Source organism: Semicossyphus pulcher, unplaced genomic scaffold, assembly GCF_022749685.1.
Source record: "Semicossyphus pulcher isolate SPU_LCO1_2020_fin unplaced genomic scaffold, fSemPul1.0.p SCAF_2, whole genome shotgun sequence".
In the NCBI taxonomy this organism is placed as follows: Eukaryota; Metazoa; Chordata; class Actinopteri; order Labriformes; family Labridae; genus Semicossyphus; species Semicossyphus pulcher.
Window position 1 is genome coordinate 19,055,776 of NW_027211693.1, and position 20,495 is coordinate 19,076,270.

Below are 20,495 nucleotides of genomic sequence, written 5' to 3' on the forward strand. Positions count from 1 at the left end.
GCATATGCAAAATTGAATACAGATTGATTTTAAAGTGGGTTGTCAGCATAACAAAAAAAAACGTGGAAAAGCTATTTTTGCTAATTGTATCTGAGTCACACTGATAGTGGTTTGAGAGGCCATACCAATCACATTTGTACTGACGCTTCTCTGACGATCTGGACGATCAGTTCGGATTTTAAAATCATACACGGGGTGGTGGGAGTTGCTGGGGTTGTCTGTCGCAAAAGACGAGTTCTGCACCGGGACTTTTGTTTGGGTGCTGAGGTGAATGCAACGATGGGAATTGGTGTTTAGTGTCGTTTGGAAACACAAATTGGATCTCATCACTTGCAAATAAAAGTGTGGACCTTGCCTTAAACATCTAATTGAGAAACAAACCTGATTTGCCTGCTGAACAAAGCATTTGTCTTCTACAACAAAAAAAGGACCTAAGTGTGTCAAGGAACTGGTAGGAATTAGAAAGCCGCTTTCTGACCCTTCGGGGAAGATTGCCCAAAGGTAACCAGTTGTCATATATTATCCAGTTAATCCTCGGTTATACCCGCAACAAAAGCCTCAAGCTCTGAGTGGTTGGAAGCTATAAGATAATGGACACATGATATCAAATTACTTGACAGCTGTAGTTTTTCCTCAAGGCAGGATTAGCTTCTGAACTTTGAGCTACTGATCTTTCATAGTGACAGGAGTCACTCAAGATGGGAATAAAAGAGCCCACCAGCTTCCTCTCTCTGCAGGTCCACCAACAAATGGCAATGATAATTCTTCAACAAACTCAGGAAATGTTGGAGAGACATTTTCCACATTGACCTTGAAAATTCAAGCATCCATCAAGAGGAAGGTCAGCTGACCCAGACATGGGTAAGTGAATGGAAAATAGGTGAATGGCCGGATAGATCAATGGAAGGCTCACTTATGAGCTAGACTGAAGTACTACTGATGGGTTCTGAGCAGGAAGCTCTCACATTGAAACGGGAGACGCTGGTACATTTTATGTTTGTTTTTTTAGCAAATGAAATCACCTCCATGAGCAGGTTGTTGGAAAGTGTCTGCTGGTGAGAACTTTGATGGTTTCATGATGGCAGTTGATTCGGGCTTACCAACCCAGCATGACAGCAACATGGCAAAGCCTTAGTTGGTGATAGGCGCGAATGATGCTGAGCTCATGTCAAGAATATGACGATGGCAGACAACCAAAACACCGAGTGAAAACAGCAAAGAAAAGGACAGCCTTAGGACTTGAGCAACCATTAATAGTTGAAAGAACAGTTGGAGGACTCGTCCCTTTTACTTGTGTTTGCACTGCAAGACCTGGGAACAATCGCAGTACTAGGTATAGAGGGACTTTCTAAGCTGGTTCTGATCCTTGAGTGACATAATGTATGTCAGCATTTCAATGATCGTTCTCTGGGAAGTCCCCCTAGGAGGCAACATTCAAGATGGGAAACATAAAGCAAAATGTAATATCGATGTGCAGCCAGCGGTTATTTCGACCACCAGTAAAGGATTTCCACACAAAGGTTTTCTTTTCCATCCGCAAGTCAATGCTAACAGTTTGACTACCAACATGAGACGCGAGAATGGGGTTGGAGTTTAGAGACGACATCTATGACTAGGGCTGGGTATCAATAAGGATTTCTCAATTTGATTTGATTCAGATTCACAAGGTCCCGATTTCCGATCTGATTTGATATCAATTTTTGTGAGGGGTATTTCAGTTACAATATCAGTGCACCTCTTCCCTGGTGCATTATCAACATTTTGCATTAAGAATTGACCCCAAAGAAGTAACATCATGTACTTTTTATTTAACAGGACAAACACACAGCAGTCAACACAATATTAGCAAGTTTATAAATTAAACAGCTTATTAACTTACTAGCTTATTGCCAACTGCCATAAAACACCACAACAAGAAGAAGAAGAAGATATGGGGAAAGGCATATGGTATAACATGTCGAAAATACACTTGCAGCCAAAGCTGATGCTAACAGAGAGTAACATAAACATCAGTGCAAAACTAACGTACATATTCGTGGACACACACACGATAAAAAGAGTCAGTCACTGATGTCTCTGTAGTAGGTGCAGTAAACAAGTCCGGCATGTCTCCCTCACTGCCGTGTTGCGTGGGGGATGTGCTGAGTCGTGCTGCATTCAGGAGCGCTCAGAAACGTGAGTGATCAGACACGTTTCTACACATATTTTTAAAGATCGATCTTGGGATTTATTAATCGATATTGGGTCATTCAAATGAGAATCGATTCGAATCGGAAAAATCAATTTTTTAAACCCAGCCCTACCTATGACCAGATTTTTATCTGCACTAATCAGCAGGTGTCTGTTTACAAAGACATATAAAAAGTGAAATTGTCATAAGACGATGGCCAATGGGATCCATTATTGCGTTACAGTCTATACGTTCCGCCTCTTTTGCTCATCACATGGACATCCTACTGGAATGCTAGTGGACGATACTACTTTGACTTTAGACAGAACACTTCCGACGCCAAAGATCTTGTATGCAGAATCTGTTTAAAGAGATTAACTGGTGTTGACTTGGACTGTTCTGGTGCCAAACACGCTAAGCTACTGCCAAACATGCAGATAAGGAAGCCATGACATACAGTAATTTAAAGACCTACATTATGTGATAACAACCCGGAGTAAACAGATGCATCAATAAATAATAGCATTGAATGCGAGGCTGAAACCTGTAATAGCCTGCATTGTGTGTTATCAGCTTGACATACACAAAGTACTTTGGCCACATGGGAAAACACATCAGGACAATAAGTAATACGAGAAGAAAGGAGACCGTTCAACTGATAGAAAACTTGGACAGGTTAGGTGGAGTAACTAAGAAGGAAAGGGTTAGTGAAATCCTCAGTTATTGTCCTTAATCCGAGGCATCTCTTGTGTGCTCAACATCATTTCTATCCCTGTACTTCTCACCATGTCTCCATCCATCCTAACGCGTGACTCAGTTCATCGACAGCGCTGAAGACCAGGATGTCTCGGAGGAATCAGGCAGCAGGGCTGTCTGGAGGAGGATATCTGAACGCGTGTGTGTGTATGAAAGAGAGAATAAAACTCTGTGTGTGTGTGTGTGTTTGTTGGGTTGGTTGGAGGGGCGTATGATGGCTTAAGCCAATCCACAGGGGGGGCTGCCTCTGCCTGTGGTTACATCGTATGTGTGTGAGGGAAGGAGCGGAGGGGGTTCAGTTGCAATAATCACACGACAATCGCGTTAAGAGGATCCTCAAGCCACCACACAGTCCTTAAGCCACACGCACTGTAACGCACACGTACACACTGATTGCCTGTCAGACTTTAATGCAACTCTATAGCTTCTGGGAGAGGAACCAGGGGGCCGCTGTAGTTCCAAGCTCAGAGGAGCATTTAAGTCTGGCTGCAACGCAAGCAGACTACTTCATACTAGTAGACTTTGATAACCGTTTCACGCGCTTGATATAAAAAAAGAATGAGAACCCTTGCCTGTTATTGGACACACTGCAACACTCTTTGATTCAAGACACTCAGCTGTGAATACTTTTTCTTCATTTGAGTATTTTTGCATAATTAGCAGCCTGCACTTGCCACTCTCCCGGGCTGAACTTGTTTTAAAAGGCAGATCCGATTTGCACTGTCAACACACAGAGGCAGCCTATTAAAATGCACAGTCAAGTGAGATAAAGCCTGAAACATGATGCGGATCAGATCACTATAATGCAGGCATGGCTGGACATCTCTCTCAGCTATTTCTGCTGGAGATGATGCAGTCAAGATGCTGCAGGGAAATGCATCATGCAATTTCACAAATTTTAATCGCTCGATGTCGGCTGATGTGCACTACAGTCTACCACACAGGATGTCATTACACCAACTAGCAGCCCCATAATGTACAGATCTCTCACACCCTCCATTTAAGCTACTCCAACCTCATTCTTTTTCTACTACAATCCCACAATCCCTCAGACAGTAGGATCAGCATTTCCTCTGTTATGGGGACAAATCTAGCGATCCTGGATGGCAGGCGACAATACCTTCTGCAGCCTGCTAATCGGACCCCCACTGGGAGTGTGAGTGTGTCAATGTGTGTTTTTCAGGCACTTATCTACATACACAGCCCCTGTACAGAATGATAAAAAAAAGCCCACATAGCCAATGAGGGCTTGAGGGATGAAGGAGAGGAGAGGTGGAGGACAGAACAGAGTGAAAAGGAGGCTGAGGGCGAAATCCTTTCATCTTATGGGGGTCGTCCCAGAGAATAGCCTAGTTAACAACCTCCAACTAGCAAGGACACACAGTAGATTTACATTAGAACAGATTCAGAAAGAGTGAAAGGAAGAGTATTGACTCTGTCGTTCCTTTCCGGCACCGTTTTCTTGTTCCTTTTGAAATTTTCCCAGTTCAAGGGCAGAACGACAAAGCAGTCAGCTGTAGCAAATCTCTCCAGCTGGAAAGAATGACAGCGAGTGAGAGAGAGTCCATCCCACGTGTCGTACAGAGACATCCCTTCCTCTCCACTCTTACTCTGCATCAGGTTACAGGATGTGTGAAGCTAGTGTCTTTTAAATGACGACTGAAGCGTGACAGTACGAAGGCACTTAGTGTTGCTCCCACGGGGAATCACATCTGGGACAAACTGGCTACTGCACTCAGAGCTTTAAAGTATTAAAAAAATTCCAATAATTTCACATAACACGTCAGTGATTTAACCTATAGCCAGAATAATTACTCCTTTTACTGTCTGTTCAAAGCACACTGTGTTACACTTAAAAAATGGCTGGTTTGTATGGGTCAAACGGAAGACTCTTAGTTTGAGCAGTAACGTTACCCAGCATGGCACACCGTGCATATACTGCCCTGAAAAGGCCAAAGTATAAATGTATTGTCAAAATTGAGTCCTTACGTTTCACATTTATTTTACAATATAGAAAATTCAAATTGTAATGAACAGTGTCTGTGAAAACACTTCAGATAAACAGCAAAGCTAAGTGAACAACAAAAGCAAGAGAGCTAGCTTGTTTGATAGCCGCGGCTAGCCTTAGACAAAAAACAAAAAACTAACTTACTCTGGTGTTTCCCTATTTAAATCTGAATTAGATAAAATATCCATCACATCAGAATTAAACTATATTCTGATGAAACACATTTATGTAGAAAAGGTAATTTTGGCCGCTGGCAGGACGGAGCTTTTAGGCACGCAGGGCGGGAGACATAGCCAGGGAGGAATAATAGCTCACTTGATAACAGGGAATACAGTGCAAGGAAGTGCACATACTTAGGCCTGACATCCCTCTCACCTCCCTCCCATCCCTGCCGTGTATCTACTTCCATCATTCCCAGCTGTGTCCCCCCTGCCCCCAGCCTGAGGACTCTGACCTCCTGGCGGTCAAAAGCTCCTGCACTAGTTAGAGATGAAAACAACTACACAAACACCAGATGTCAGAATTCTCACATCGAGCAGAGTCAGCTGCTGGTACCGCTAGCTGCCCAGCTAACTTAGATAGCTAAGAGTAGCTACACTAAGCAGCAACGGTCTGTCTTTCAGAAACCATTTTCTCTGAAAAATGTTGCTATTTTTATTTTCATTGATCAGTAAATTCAGTGCCTGGTCTCTCCCTCTCTCTCTCTATTGTGGAAAGTAAAGCTGTTCCACTGAGCGCCCCCTACAGGCCTGGAGCCCTTACATTATAATGACTGGTTATGCAGCATTCTGCATTTGTTCTCTAGATTTGTTTTTGAATTTCGAGTCGTTTATGTTTTGCAGCCCGTTTGTCCTGATAGAAATCTTTTGGACTTCTGCAGCTCATGTGAGCCATCAGAGTTTAATTTTTTTGCATATCCTGAAGATTACCAAAAACTGAGTATCTGGAATTTATCATCAGCTGTTGATCCATAGCAACAACTTTTTTAAAGACAGGTACAATAATCCCTCTGAAATGCATAAAATGTAGGCCTTGCAACCTGTCATTCTGTTACACAATTTGACAGGCACTGTAAAATGTTAAACCATTGAACTTAACTTCCTTGCTTCTAACTTCAACAACAAAAACTCTGCAGAAGAAGATGTTAGAGTCCCTCACTGTGTGACTGACAGGCGTTAAAGTGAACAAACAGCAGTGAGCACTTAGAACAAAGATGCTGCCAAAGAATATATTACCACTTTAAAGCAAGTTATTTTATCTTCCACACAGATAGATAGATACGCATTATACTCCGCGTTCCCATTGGTAAAGACGTTCTCCCAAGAAAGCAGCAACTGAGCGTTAAAATGCAGGATTAAAATAACCATCCAGCTACATGTGAATGCAGTACAAAGTTTGGCTTTCATACATTTATCTGTTTTGGTTTGGCTCCCCTGGGAGCCACTCAAGGACCTCCACTTCCAAATGTGCTGTTTTAAAGCACACAGGAGACAGCCGTACATGAAACAGAGATGGAAGACGATGGAAAATATGTGTAGAGGTTATTTTAGAAAAGAGAGAAACGGATCAAACAGGGAGCAGAACAAAAAAGAGACAACCTGACAGAGTGCTCCTGCTGTGATCTAAAGTCACAAGCTACTGACATCAAATCACACGGGAAATCAGTCTTCCTCATAATTTCATTTTAATATTAGCTGCATCTGGGTATTAAAAGACTTTCTGTCGATCATTTGTTTGCTAAAATCCAGCTGAGCAAGACACTTAACCCTGACCTCTGACCTCTGTGGCTGCAGTGAGCCCACATCCCTCCACATCTGGAGGATGCAGGCATGAAATAAACATTGACAATCATTGAGCTGCTGCTGTAGAAACATATGTCATCCATGCGTTAGCCCCGTTCTATGCATGGATGGTTGCTTCACGGTAGCTCCAGGGGCTGAGATATCAACCATAACGCGATATGTCAAGACCACAGATCATTATCTCCAAAGTAAACTGAACCCTGTGTGAATGCTAAAATGCTTCCATTACTCCGTGCAGCCGAGTCCCATTAGCACCCACACACGCACACACCCAGCAGTGACTGTACAAGTTTCTAGAGAATATAGGATATCATCGTTCACAGGGTTTCCTAAATGGAAAAAGCAGTGTTCAAAGCATTTAACGGAGCAGCATATGACGTAAAACGGGGGCATCTTACCTTAAAACGACTGTGCAACTTTGCATTTGTCAATCCAACTTTTGTTGATATCTCATTCCGCTTGGTTAACAACAAAATAAACGTTTGCATGCTTTGTTATTATCCCAGATGCTTTTTTCCACAACCTTTAGTCGCTGGATTGCAGTTTTCACTGATATTGCGCACAGGAACGGTAGCTTGAGCTACAAATAACTTCAAAGTAAGGTAACAGCAATGCGAGGTAACAAACCTTTCACACGAGCCCTAATAAAGTCAAGGTATTCCTAAAGTCAGGAGTATAATGCCACTTTTTGCGAGCCGAGCAGCGATCCACAGCGCGCTGTGTCTTACCTTGCGCGGCGAGGAGCACCAGCAGCAGGACGTTTATGAGTTCCCCGTAGAGATTCATCGATACATCGGCGCTTGAAGACGCTCTCTGCGGATAAAATATTACGCACTTGATTGAAGTCTTGTCAGAAACCTGTTAAAAAATGTCGCCGAAGCTTCGAGATTACAACAACATTTCCCTTTGCGCTCCCGAGTGTGGAGAGGTTGGAGTCGCGGTGCGCTCTCCCGACATGAACAACTTCTGCACGTCCCGCCTTCCCCCCTCCCTGCGTCCCTCACACCCATCCACCCACTCACCCAAGGGCCAAACCCGGCGACCTGACTCACTGTGACTCACAGGTGATAAGTTTGGAATAATGAATCGGTTTTCAAACATGGCTGTAGGACCGCCAGGGGTCTGCAAGTCCCACTGCAGAAAATGTCTCTTTGAACATTTTCCTCATGTTGGAATCGTATTTCCTTACATAATCACAAGTTTCACCGTATTTGAACATGCCTGATAAAGTTTGAAATATTCATTAAACATTAAAAATATTATTGCAACTAATATTCTACCCTTTCATCCTCTCTATTTGACTGTCACAACACAGTTAATACTGACTAATGAGGATTTGAGTAAATTTGGCACCAACTAAAATATCTCTAACCTGAATAATTATCCCCACATCTTCTCAATAAAGCTCCAGAGGAAGATGCAGCCCACACATACACATGCACACACACACTCTCTTAGATCACATATTTTCACTGCTGAGCTATAAATGACCTATTTAGTCACTTAATTGATTTTGTACGCATAACAATACTCAGGCAGCTTAAAGCATTAGCTGCTCCATAATAGAGTCTTGAAGGCTGCAGACTCTGCCCAATTCAAATAATGGAAAGCTATTAATGCACAGCAGCATTACATGGAATTACACTGTCCGGCATGCAGGTTCAGGCTGACTCTTTTAAAAGGAAATGTGCTGCAGCAGTAGTAGTAGTAGTGGCTTAGTAGTAGTCACTTAAACATCTGTTTTTGCAAAACTTCAACTTTTAGGACATTTTTAACCCTTTCATTGACACAGACGTGCATCCAAAATACCTTTAATTTGATCGTCTAAATCTCTCAGTCATACATGCACCGTATATATATAAGACAGCAAATAACAGGATGCACAGAAATGGCTTTCAGTTGATTTGTCTTCTTCAATATTTAATGAAACTCTGTGCACGTATGGGACACATTCAGCTGCATGATTGTATGTGTGTTTATACATGTTTTAGTAGCGTTACAGCATATTAAAAAATATATATATATACTTTGCCACTTAGTCACTTTTCCCGCACACAAACTATTAAATCAGCTTGGAACATTTATATAACATTTATTCATACATTGATAAATGTGTGGGCATGTATTGAAACAGATGCACACCAGGGAAGATAATAGAAATCCTGGGGGTGAGCGCCAAATGTTTCTTTTAAACCACGTACATTTCAACCATTCGAATCAGGTGTGACATAAGTTATTGGGTTTTTTGCCTCCTGCACATATTACGACCAGTGTGGACTGTATCTGATGTGATACGTTCTGCTTCTGATTGTAAACGATGCCTACAACGTGCCTTGCATGTTAGCGGCTGGCGGGTCAAGGAGGCAGGAGAGTGAAGACCAGTGAAACCGCTCAGTCCTTCTTTTTAAGCCCAATTAGTTTATCGTTGGGGAAGAGAAGTCAAGCAATGTTGTTGTTAAGCCTTGGTGGGGGAAAAAACTGTGACCTTTGAATGCCCCTTATAGTCATGTGTAAGTGCATGCAAAATAAATAAGCAAGATACAGAGTCTAAAGAAGGTTTAACAGGAGAGAACGTTGCAGAGAAGGCCTGATGGGTGAGACTGAAGGGATGTGTGCAGCTAATAGAGTGAGTAACAGAGAGAGAGAGAGATACACTCAAGTCAGCGTCAGCTTAGCATGAAATGTTAAAACGCTCCAGAACTGACGTTATATGACGAGGGAGTGTCACCCGAAGAGAAGGGAGGAGAAGAGAAGAGAAGCAGGGACACAATTTGGCTGCTTGATGTGCTTCACTGTGACAGACTGAAACGGCAAAGGAACGCTGAGGAAGAGTCTCCACCCAACGGCCTCGACACGGGACTAACAGGACATCTCTTTTTACTCTTTCATTCTGCGCTGTTCTTTTTATTTTTGTGCATCTAATATTACAATTTGTCTTTTCGGCCTCTCTTCTTCCTCTTCACAGTCAGCCTTAATCACAGTGTACTTGTCTCCAGCGGCACAGGGATGGACATTTAAACAGGTCTTGTTGACATTCAGTGCAGAAAAAGAAACATTTGGAGGTATTTTTTCCTCCCCATTGAGCTTTAAAGCTAAAAGGTCAACCCGTGACCTTTGCTGTTTATTGAATATTTTGCCTTTAATTACCTGACAGTGTGTTTAAAGGGGTGGAGGTAATAAGGTGTATGTTTGTGTAAGGATATTTACATTTTTCAGCAAAAACCTTTTCTAAAACCTCACTTAATTAACTGGCATTTAGGGGAACATACGAGAGCTTTTTGAATGTTTGATTTCCTGATGTCAAGTCTGGAAGGAAATATTTCAAATATGCACCGAAAGTAAAACATATTTCCCCCGTTTACACCGGCACAGCTTAAAGCCCTGCTGTTCACCTCGTGTGCCTCTTATCTCTCTTTCTTCATGATTGGTTTCAGTCTAATTAGGGAAGTTAAAAGGGGTTAATGGCTTCACCTGGATCCACAAACCTTATCAATGTAATAAAAAGAAGTGTCCCTCATATTTTCAAACTCACATTTGATAAAGAAGTCAGTAAACTTTCAGCCATTATGAGTCAGGATTTAGTAAACTGATTTTTCCACTAAAAAGGCTGCTGCCATCCAGTGGTTCTGAACATTTTCGAGTCACGCCACCAGAATAATCAAGTCTGTGAGAATGTTTGGGGATTACTGTAATATATTGCCCAATATAACACATGATAAGCTACCATACTCACACAGGATGACCAACAAATAATTAGATTTTGGCTTTAATAAGTGTTTTTGAATTTATTGAAATAACGGCACCTTCTCTGTCAACAGTCAACATGTCCGCTTTAGGCCTAAAAGAACAGTACGGGCCTGTGTCCACTAACAGCGCCCACAACCTTCATTTCAGAGCACTTCTCACCGGCGGTTACTGTTGCTAGGCTACAAGAGTTATCTGGCGGCACTTCCACTTCCCTCGGTAGTGGCCGTTAAGTCTGTTTTAAATCGCTCTGTCCGCTAAATAATCACTTTTATTCAAGGAAATTGTACACTGAAACATAAAAACAATCGTGTCCTGGCATTAGCAGCTCGCTAGACCTGGAAATTGTGCCTTAAAAGAAACGAAAGGATTAGCTTCTCCTCCGCCATTGTTGTTGACAAAGTTGATATCTGAAGTCCCGCCCATTATTGATTTTGATTGCCGGATGAGGGAGAAGCGCCATTGATGAGCGCGGCGGTGTTCCAAAAGTTTAACTTTTTTTTCAACTGAGAGCACAGCGACAAAAAAAAACGCTGACGTCGAGGGCGTTTTTGCGCTGAAAACTATGAGCTGCATTTGTTTAGTATAGAGCTGTCAGCTCTAAAAACGCTGTTAGTGGACACAGGCCCTGATAGATGGAAATATATTTTCACATTACTGAGGTCACTGGTCCTGTTAACATGTATACAAACAGAGTGTATAGCCTTATGGTCTTACAGGCCTCAGTTTAAGAACTGCTGTCACGTGTTTACACCTATTCTGTTTCTATCAGTGCATTCAGCACATTTTCCCGTAATAATGGAGACTCTGTGCGTTCACTCAGTTATTGACAGACTTCCTTTTAAAGGCTTATTGCCTAATATCAATCAGTTCATTCTTTTATTTTCCATTATGTAGCAGAGACATTTTTGGTTTAAAAACAAGAATAGACTAAAATAAATATTTCTCTATCATTGGCATCTAAGTCATGATTTAAATTCAATGTAATATCCAGAAGCATTCATCATATTTGTTCTATTCATTAAAAGAATAAAGTGTGAGACATGGCTTATGAAAGAAGCATTGCTCATGAAAGTATGTGTTTGTATGTGTGTGTGTGTGTGTCAAAGAGACAGAGCATCTGCAGCGTGCAGGAATTAGTCAGGTTCACAGGAGGAGAACTTTTCCCTGCGGTGTCACTTTAACTCGGCTGGTGTTTCACAGCCGTCTCCAGCCGAGGCGACGTCCCAGCGCTGCGTTCTCTCCAGCAGAGGAGGACACTCTCTTCCCCTCCCTCTGTTACTTTTCTCTCCCTTTTCCTTGTCTTTTGTCCTGTCTCCCTCTCTCTCTCTCTGTACGATCACGCAGCCAGACAAACTGTTAAACAACAGCAGGCATCTAGTGAGACAGCTCGGACAAAGCAGAAGGACCTCGAGGGCCTGATTGGGACAGCAGAGGGAAAGGAAAAGGGCAAGTGTGGTTGCAGCAGTGTGTGTCAGACGGGACTGTCCCAGCTCATCCACATCAACCCTGCGCACTGTTCCTCTCTCCTCCGCTGAATCTGTTTCAGGATTGTAGCTCTTATATCGCCCGACATCACTCACTTTCGCAGCCTTTGTGCCTCTTTTTCAGACTTTCTATCCCCTGTTTTTGCTTCTTTCCTTCTTTGGCGACTTCCATAAAGGCAGGCAGTTTAACAGATCAATCACTGGTGTAGCTAATAACTTGAATTTTAATTTCACTGGATGACCGCTGGACAAGAGCAATCATTAGTTTTTCTTACTAAGTCTAAAAAAGCTGTTACAGAGAACACAAAGGAAACCACAAAGATCAGAGAACAGAGTGCACGAGGAGAATTTAAAGCATGAGACAGGAGAGTTTTTAATCTTTCATTTCTTCTCCTCTCACCTGGTCACAGTCTCACCTCACCTGTCACTCACACTGACGAGACGTCTGCCGTTAAACAGCCTGTAGTCTGACGTTGCACAGAGTCTGACCTCCTGAGTCTTACCTGTATTATTAAACAGGTTGTGTCTGGTGTTCATTTAGCACCAGCTTAACCCTCCCATATATAGTTGATGTATTTTTTCCACCATAAGTCAAAGTGAAAGCTGCCACCATCACTTTGTTTTGCAATATAAGAGTCAGACTCTGCAGTGCCCCTCAACAGCTCTGTGCATTAAAGTTTTTAAGCCCTGTTTTATCAGTTTTAGGGCCAAACATTTTCCTCAGCATTTTTCCTAAGCATTGTTATCTGTTACAGCTGTTTTTCAGCTTAAAAGCTCTGACAAAAGTCTACACGCTATCTGCCAAAACCACAAAACACACACACAAGTTCACTCAGCTCACGCAAACCTTTCTGCAAAAGAAATCCCTGAAATCTAATGCTGATAACTTTTTCTGTTAAAGGAGCAGTTCGCCCCTGGAAAAAGCCAAAGTCAGTCAAAGCTGGTGTTCTCTGTAATCGACAGAAGCAATAATATTGAAAATTTGGCGCCATAGCTGTGGAGAAAGTTGTTCAAAGAGCTCGTGGTTTCGCCCATTCTTTCCTCCGAAAGAAACGGCCCAGCGAGAGACGCTGGAGTGAAATACTACTTTCAAACGAGACATGACATCGGAGGCGGGCATCCTAGATTAAGGAAGTGTAGTTTAGCAAGCTCCCTGGCCTTTGGAGGTTTTCCAGGGCCCATTGGAGAAGAAATTGCATTTTTTCCCCTACCATAATGGCATTAGCTCCCCATAATAGCATGATAGGACTGAGGTTGAAAAATTGCGAACTGGCCCTTTAAGAGCATAATGAAAATGATGAACATATTCAATTTGTCAGCCAAAATATCAATCTTGCTTTTTCTTACAATAATTATGGGGATGCGTGCTCCTCATGCTTAAACCCCATCTAAACAGTTTAGCCCTCCTCTCATCCCCTTCTTCCTTCTGCTCCGTCTACTCCCAGCGCTCCTCTGTCTCCGCCCTCCATCAGCCCATTTTAAAAGCTCTCAGCATCCCCTTTCCTCCCACAGCTCGTCCTGTTCTTCCTGTCACGCTACACACTCTGTGACCCCGCTTCACCCTGCAGCATTCAGATCCTCAAACCCTCCTCGTCCCCCCCAGCCCTGCTCTCGCTGGTCTCTCTCTCTGCAGACCCATTAACACCACAGAGTGTGCTTCCTATTTTCCCTCCATGCAGAGTCCACTATGTGCAGTCTGTCTGTCCATGCTGTGGCCTGTTGCAGCCACCAGCAACTAATTAGAGTCCCTTTCCAGCTCGAATCACAGATATCTGATTAAAGGCCTTTGCTGCTAATTGAACTGCCATTGCTGTGTGTCGTCTTTTTTCCCACGATCCCTCTCATTTTCTCACATGCACATACAAATCTACAGTAATGACTTAATATAACTCGATTTTGCTTCATGTTTGTATCGTCTCTGTCCGTCTTCTTCTCTGGATAACCAGCAGTGTCAGTTTCATTAATCGGCCGCAGCCTGAGGGGTCACACAGAGCCATGCAAAGCTTACTCATTATCTGTCCACTCATGTTTGTACCGAGATGAAATCTGAATCTGATCCTCTGAGCCATCACACAGGATCTGCTCGTCATAGCTTTGAGTTATATTTAATCAGTTTTATAAGGAACATTTCATTAATAGGCCTTTAAATCATCATTGGTGGCCTTGGGGCAAGTGTTTGATCCTTTTCTAATTATGACTCTTATCAGTTGTTGCAAGAAATCTGCTCACTATTTTTTCGCAAACTGTTAAGTATAAGAAACTCTTTGATTCATTTCATAAGGGGCAATACGCATGTGTGTTTTTGTGGCCCATTTAAAAAAAAAAAAATGTTTAAGTTATATCTGATACACTGGAAAAGTTGCAGTCTGTAGGAGATACAGAATAGGAGATGAAGGTTTGATTCATGTGGATGTATGGAGGCAAAATGTGGCCAAGCAATTTAACTTTTACAGGTAACCAATTACATGTTTGTGGAATTAAATATTTGAATACTTAATGTGGAAATTAAATACCTTGAAAACAATCTGCCTGAGTTTTTTGTTGTTGTTGATTGAACTTCCCTTTAATCAATTTCAGGGTCATTTCAAGTGGTGCAATTTAGAGTGCTTATTGTGATGCCCCTGTGTCATCATGTGCTTTCTGTGTCACTTTGGAGGTGTTCCTTTGCAGGTAGCTAATTAGAGTAACTCTCTAGTAAGTAAAGAGGTTACTTAAGCTCCAGCAGAAAGTCCCCTCTCTCTCTTCTCTGGCCCTCTCCACAGGCACATGGGTTTTGGTGATGTTGGTTTAAGTTGACCTTTTTGTTGTGTTTGCATTATACAACACTCGTCCACATACACATTCTCCACTCATGCACAAATATCATGTTGCTGAAATTGGATTGTAAAATTCTACTTGTTAAGTACTAACATGAGACAGAGTTAAGTTCACGAGAGCGACCTGAAGTTGTAGACCCGCCCTTGAAATAAATTCATATTGTGCCACTTGCAATTTTCAGAAGGGAAATTCAAACATGAAAAAGTGCTTTAAATTCACTGGTGTTTATCTTCACACATGAAGTTGTCAGTAAATTTTTCATTTTGGTATTGTTATAAAAATCTATTGAATTATTATTGCCACACTTTGCCTCCATACAATAGCCAAGTTCACTAAGATGATGGCTTAATGCAGGTTAGATTTATCAGCACTTTGACGATAACATCAAAATCAACTCTACTTACTCTTAATATCTTGATTTGCAGAAATGAAAGAAATGCAATCAACTGTAAACTTAACAATTATCTTAATATATAGAATTTTTCAAAACTTTAGATATTTTTTGATATGTTATCTTGGATATATTTTGATTATGGACTCACACTTCTTTTATAATTGGCTGCAAGTGACAGATCTGCTCCTAATACTAGTGTTACTGGTGCTGATTTAAACACAGAACTCTGCAGTGTCTCTTTCCACCACTAGCGAGCAGCAGCCGGCACACTGATCTGTCAGCAGGTAGCAGACTTGAGGACATATTTATTGTTCCAGCAGGGACATTACAGAGCGACCCCTGAGCCCGCTTTAAAGCGCTGTAAAGTGTCGGGACCAAAGCTCTGTGTCTGCTCTCTAAGCCCAGCAGCTCCACAGCTCAGAGCGGAGGATCGATGGGCCTCTGACTCTACTGCACGGCAGCTACACATTCTGTAATGCAGTAATGTAGTTCATAAATATTGACCACAGAGCTGAAATGTCAGGTATAAATCCTGAAGGAATGTCCTGTGGAGGATAATGGGGGAGATGGAGGGAAGCGGCCGACTACAGGAAACAGATCAAACTGCTGACAGTCATCGCGCTGCACCGGGGAGGCTCGGGAGTCTGAGAGGAAAGAGGAGAAGAGAACAGAGTATAATAGAAACAACGTGTGTTTGTAAACATGTGCGTTAGTGACCTTTGACCTTAAGTATGTTTACTGCTTAATTTCGACCTTTAATGTAGTGTGAAATTAACAAAATGCAATTAAACATCTCAAAAATGTCCTCAATTATTAACTGCAGAAAAAGTTGCTTTTTTTAGGATAAAAACATCAAAACAAAATAAAAATTGTCTTTATTGCGAATTCAATTAGTCTTCCCGCATAATCCTGTTTGAAAATGTGTCATTTAAAAATATTTCCAATAAAATACAAGAATTTGTTCATATATTAATTGCATATAACTGCTTGCTTGCAGTCTGTGTTTTTGCATGTATGTACATGTATGTCGGTTTGTCCCGCAGAGAACAATCACTGCTTATTGATCTGTGACTACAGTGTGAAGTGTTCTTTAATGTCGCCTCCTCTTCTGCCCAACAGCCTGCAGAAGTCTTGTGTCTCTGGTTTACGACCGACCTTCATCACCCCTGTCTCCTTCCATCATGCCTCTCTCTCTCTCTCTCTCTCTGTCTCTCCCCCGGCCTGCTTGTATCCCTCCTCCCTCACCCGCCCAGTTTCATCTCCTCCGTCACGCTTCGTGATCAGAACTGGAGACCATAACACCAACTCTCCCTGGCTGACTTTCTCCTCCTTTTACCCCTCAATATTTTATGCCTGAAGAATGGACCAGGTGATGCAGTCTTCTTCGAGAAAGTGGAACAAAAGTGGAAGCAGAATCAACTTTTAAAGTAGTCGCAGGGCCTGGTTGGATTGATGCTTAGCTTTTAGGTAATTTTACTTCAGAGCTTCACAGCTTGTTTATAAATGTGTTGTTTGTATGTTACAGTTTTTGGGTGCCCTTGTCCTGCAGAGAGAAAATAGGGGTCGTGTCCTTGTTACTGCACGAGAATCTCCTAGGAGATCAAGATGGTTGCTTCAGTCTGAGACACTCCTATTGAATAGCTTCAGTGTGCGTGTTTGAAATCTTTTTTAAAAGAGGTAGGTGGGAGTTAGTTGTCAAATCTTACTACTGTTATAGTAAACTCCTGTGCAAATGCAAATCCTCCTTGTAAAGATCTTAGTAACACTTGGAAATGTACTCTCTTCAGACCAACAGAGGGAGTAAGCAGCAACTGTATTAGAAACTGCACATTTAAATTAGGGGGACCAGGCAAAAAAATAGGGTTTAAAAAAAGTCTATAAAAATGACACCAAAGCAAATTAACCGTAAAAACAGATATCAAAAGGAATTAAATTTGTATGACGTTTGGAAACCAGCAGTAGATCTCTGACTCTCGAGCCCTCATCAACACCAACAACCCACCCTTCACACATCCGCCCCCCTCGCCCCCCTCGCCCTCATGTGGCTGCTCTCTTAATGGAAATTGATGCAGATGTCAAGTATCTAATTTATGAGTCACACGAGGGGAGGATGGGGGTACGAACATGAGCTGTAATTGCTGAACCAAACTCCAGCTCATGTCTGTCACTGCGTCTGTAGGATTATGTCACTGTTTGACTCCGAGTGTGTGTGTGCGTGTGTGTGTGTGTGTGTGTGTGTGTGTGTGTGTGTGTGTGTGTGTGTGTGTGTGTGTGTGTGTGTGTGACTGGTAGGATGCTAACTGGAAAATAATGATGCAGTAGTATCTTTGCTGGAAGCATCAGCAGTTGCTGGAAGACAGCAGATCATTTGCTTTTGTGGTCTGGAAAAACAAATAATCAGGGACCTGGAAATTTCCGACGGACACTGATGGAAACTGCGTCTGCATCTTATTCAGGAGAACTGTGATTATGCAGTTTTGTGTCATGCTATTGTTGCAGATTATGCTTATGAATTTCTAACTGTCTCACCTAATTTAGATCTAATCCAATTATGCTTCAATGGCGAAGCCGCAAACTTGAACTTAAAAGTTAGTGAGTGTGTGAAATGTAATTATCAGTGTAGCAAGCGTTATCTGAGGCCTCTGGCTCTTTGTTGAGGTCCACTCCACATTTCAGGAAGCAGCTGCTATCTGATAAAGACTTTTTTAAATTTGTGAATATGTGCATGTGCGGATTTGTTCTCATGCTCGGGCCCTTTAGCGCTCAAACCGCCTCGTTGCCGTCTTAAGCTAACAGAAGGCGAAGTTACAAACCCCAGGGTTACGAGACTGTCTAATGAAGCCTTAGTCAGCTGACTAACATTTAGCCCTGACCCCGGATGGTTCACACACACGTACACAAAGAACACATGCACTCGAGAAACTTCTGTCCAAAATGCCAAGCGCCTGGAGGCTGTGCTTACTCCTGATTCATCTCAGCGTGGCTAAAAATGTGTGAGGTGGGAGGGAATAGCCTGGAGGATGTTTAAGCTTTTACTGTGTCACATCCTTAAGAAGGTGATACTAAAATAACCTGTTAAACAGACACCGAATGAGAGAGGGGGAGCGGGAGCAGAGATAGTGAGGGAGAATGTGTAATGCCTCCAAGAGAGCTTAATAAAGACACTGGGACACGTGCATCGTGCTGACACAGCAGGATAAAATAACCAGTAAATGTTGGGATTAATTAGGTCTGCATGTTGCTCACATTGCCCTTTATTGATCCACTTATCAGACATTTCACGCAACATGAGGAAAAGAAAAAGCATGTTTCGTTTCATCCACTGAAAAAAATAAATAAATAAATTCAGCTGGATTAGTACAGTACACCTTTTCCTTGGCTAACGTTGGAAGCAGTGACAGACGAGTGAGTTATGATGGTGATAAGTTATAATACCTTTAAGAAATAATCACTGGATTCAAGTAACGTCTCTGAGAACAGACTGCCGTAATCAAGCGTACAACATGATGAAGATAGAGCGAGTGTTTGGCGAGTGAGTATAAAATACTGTACAATATTATTGCTGCTGGTTTTCTTTGTGGATGCTGACAAGCACTGCTTTGATGAAACCAGCGTACTGTACCTTTAAAAGAAGCATGGTGAGTAGCAACAGCCTAATGGTCATTGGTTTTAAGTTTCTCTCTTTTTTTTGCACTATTGTAATCTTCATTTAAAGCACGGCTGCTTTTGTGTGTGGTGTGTTTGAGGGTAAAATCAGGCTGGGCACCCCCTCACACACCCTTCCCTTATTACTCGAGCAGTCCAACAGTCAGCTGATCTTGCGCTCATTTTCAAGGCAAATAAGAAATTCATACAGTATGTGTGCTGTTGGCAAAAGGACGCTGGGAGGTGATCTTCATCTATGCATCTACACAGAAAAGATTCGTCTTCTTCTCTTCAGGGGAGGTGTTGTCGAACGTGAGGCCCGTATCTGCAAAATGAGTCTGCTTTTGAGCTTGTGTGGCTTTGTTCATCTTTGGGCTTTTTCTCGCTTTGTCAACATAAAAAAAAAGAAGAAGAAGAAGAAGAACAGTGACTTGGATGCATGCTTGTCCCCATAATGGCTTGTTTAGGTACAGAGAGGTTGTAAGAAAAGAGCAAAACAAAGCCTTTTCTAAGCAGAAAAAGTCCTGAGTTGTTGTTAGCCAGGTAAACCTTGTTGAACAGTGATAGGGATCAACGCACACACAATGTGACCACTTCAGGTAAAGATTTTAGTTGAACTAAAACATAATTCTGGATCATTACAACTTGAGTCTTCTTCTCATAGTTTAGGGTCTTGTTTCTTTTCATGATGATTTAAACACATCAACTATTTGCTCTGTGCAAGTACAACTACTTTAAGTAAGTCTTCAGTTCTGGAGAAGCCTTTCGGATGAGAGACGAAACGTCTTCAAGTCCGGTTGCCTTTTGGATGAAGCTTAGAATTACCATGACCTGGATGACTGAGAACCTTCACAGACATACTATAAGTAAGGTAGGTCAATGTTGAACCAGGAAGTTGATCTGTAAACTGTGACTGAAGCTGTGGCCCAATTCAGGAACTGCATCCTTTGAAGGCTGTTTTTGAAAAGCCAATTGCGTCACAGAGATGCGCGAACGCTGTCCCATTTTGAAGGCTCGTTCAGATGCAGCCGACAATGAGTCGTCCTTCCATTGCGGCACAATCGAATAGCGAGCGATACAAATGTTACAAATAACAAAAGGGGCCTTGAAACAAATTCTTTAAAATAATAGGTTAGTTATGATCGCTAGTTAGCTCGCTAGCTTCCTGTTGCTAGGCGATAGGAGCCACGTTTGGTGACGCAAACAGGAAATCCTCCATAGACCAGACCGTCTCATTTCAGTTCGGCTTTAGTGGTCTGCGCAGGCTACGGAGGACTCATCCTCCGTACAACGCGTCCTTCGAAGGATGCAGCCCCTGAATTGAGACGCAGCATGATGCTACAACAGACAGGTGGTGTTATAAAGGGTTTGTTTTTGCACTTGTTTCCACTAACAAAAGTTAGGCTAATCTCATCAAAGTAACCATGTGGTTGAGGCAAATATTTTGAGGCATCTTCTGTCAAGTTTTGGCTAGGGACCTGGTTGCAATTCTCACAAATTAGCTGAGGTAAAACCAACTTTCCCTTCTTTCTGCATAACTTTAAACCTTCATATAATTTAAACAGGTGAGTATCATAAAAAAAAACCCGCCCATAGAGTTGACATGAATAGAAACATTTGCTTTTTTTTTTTTTTGTCCCAGGTTGTTAACTGATTTATTTCTGTTGTAAAG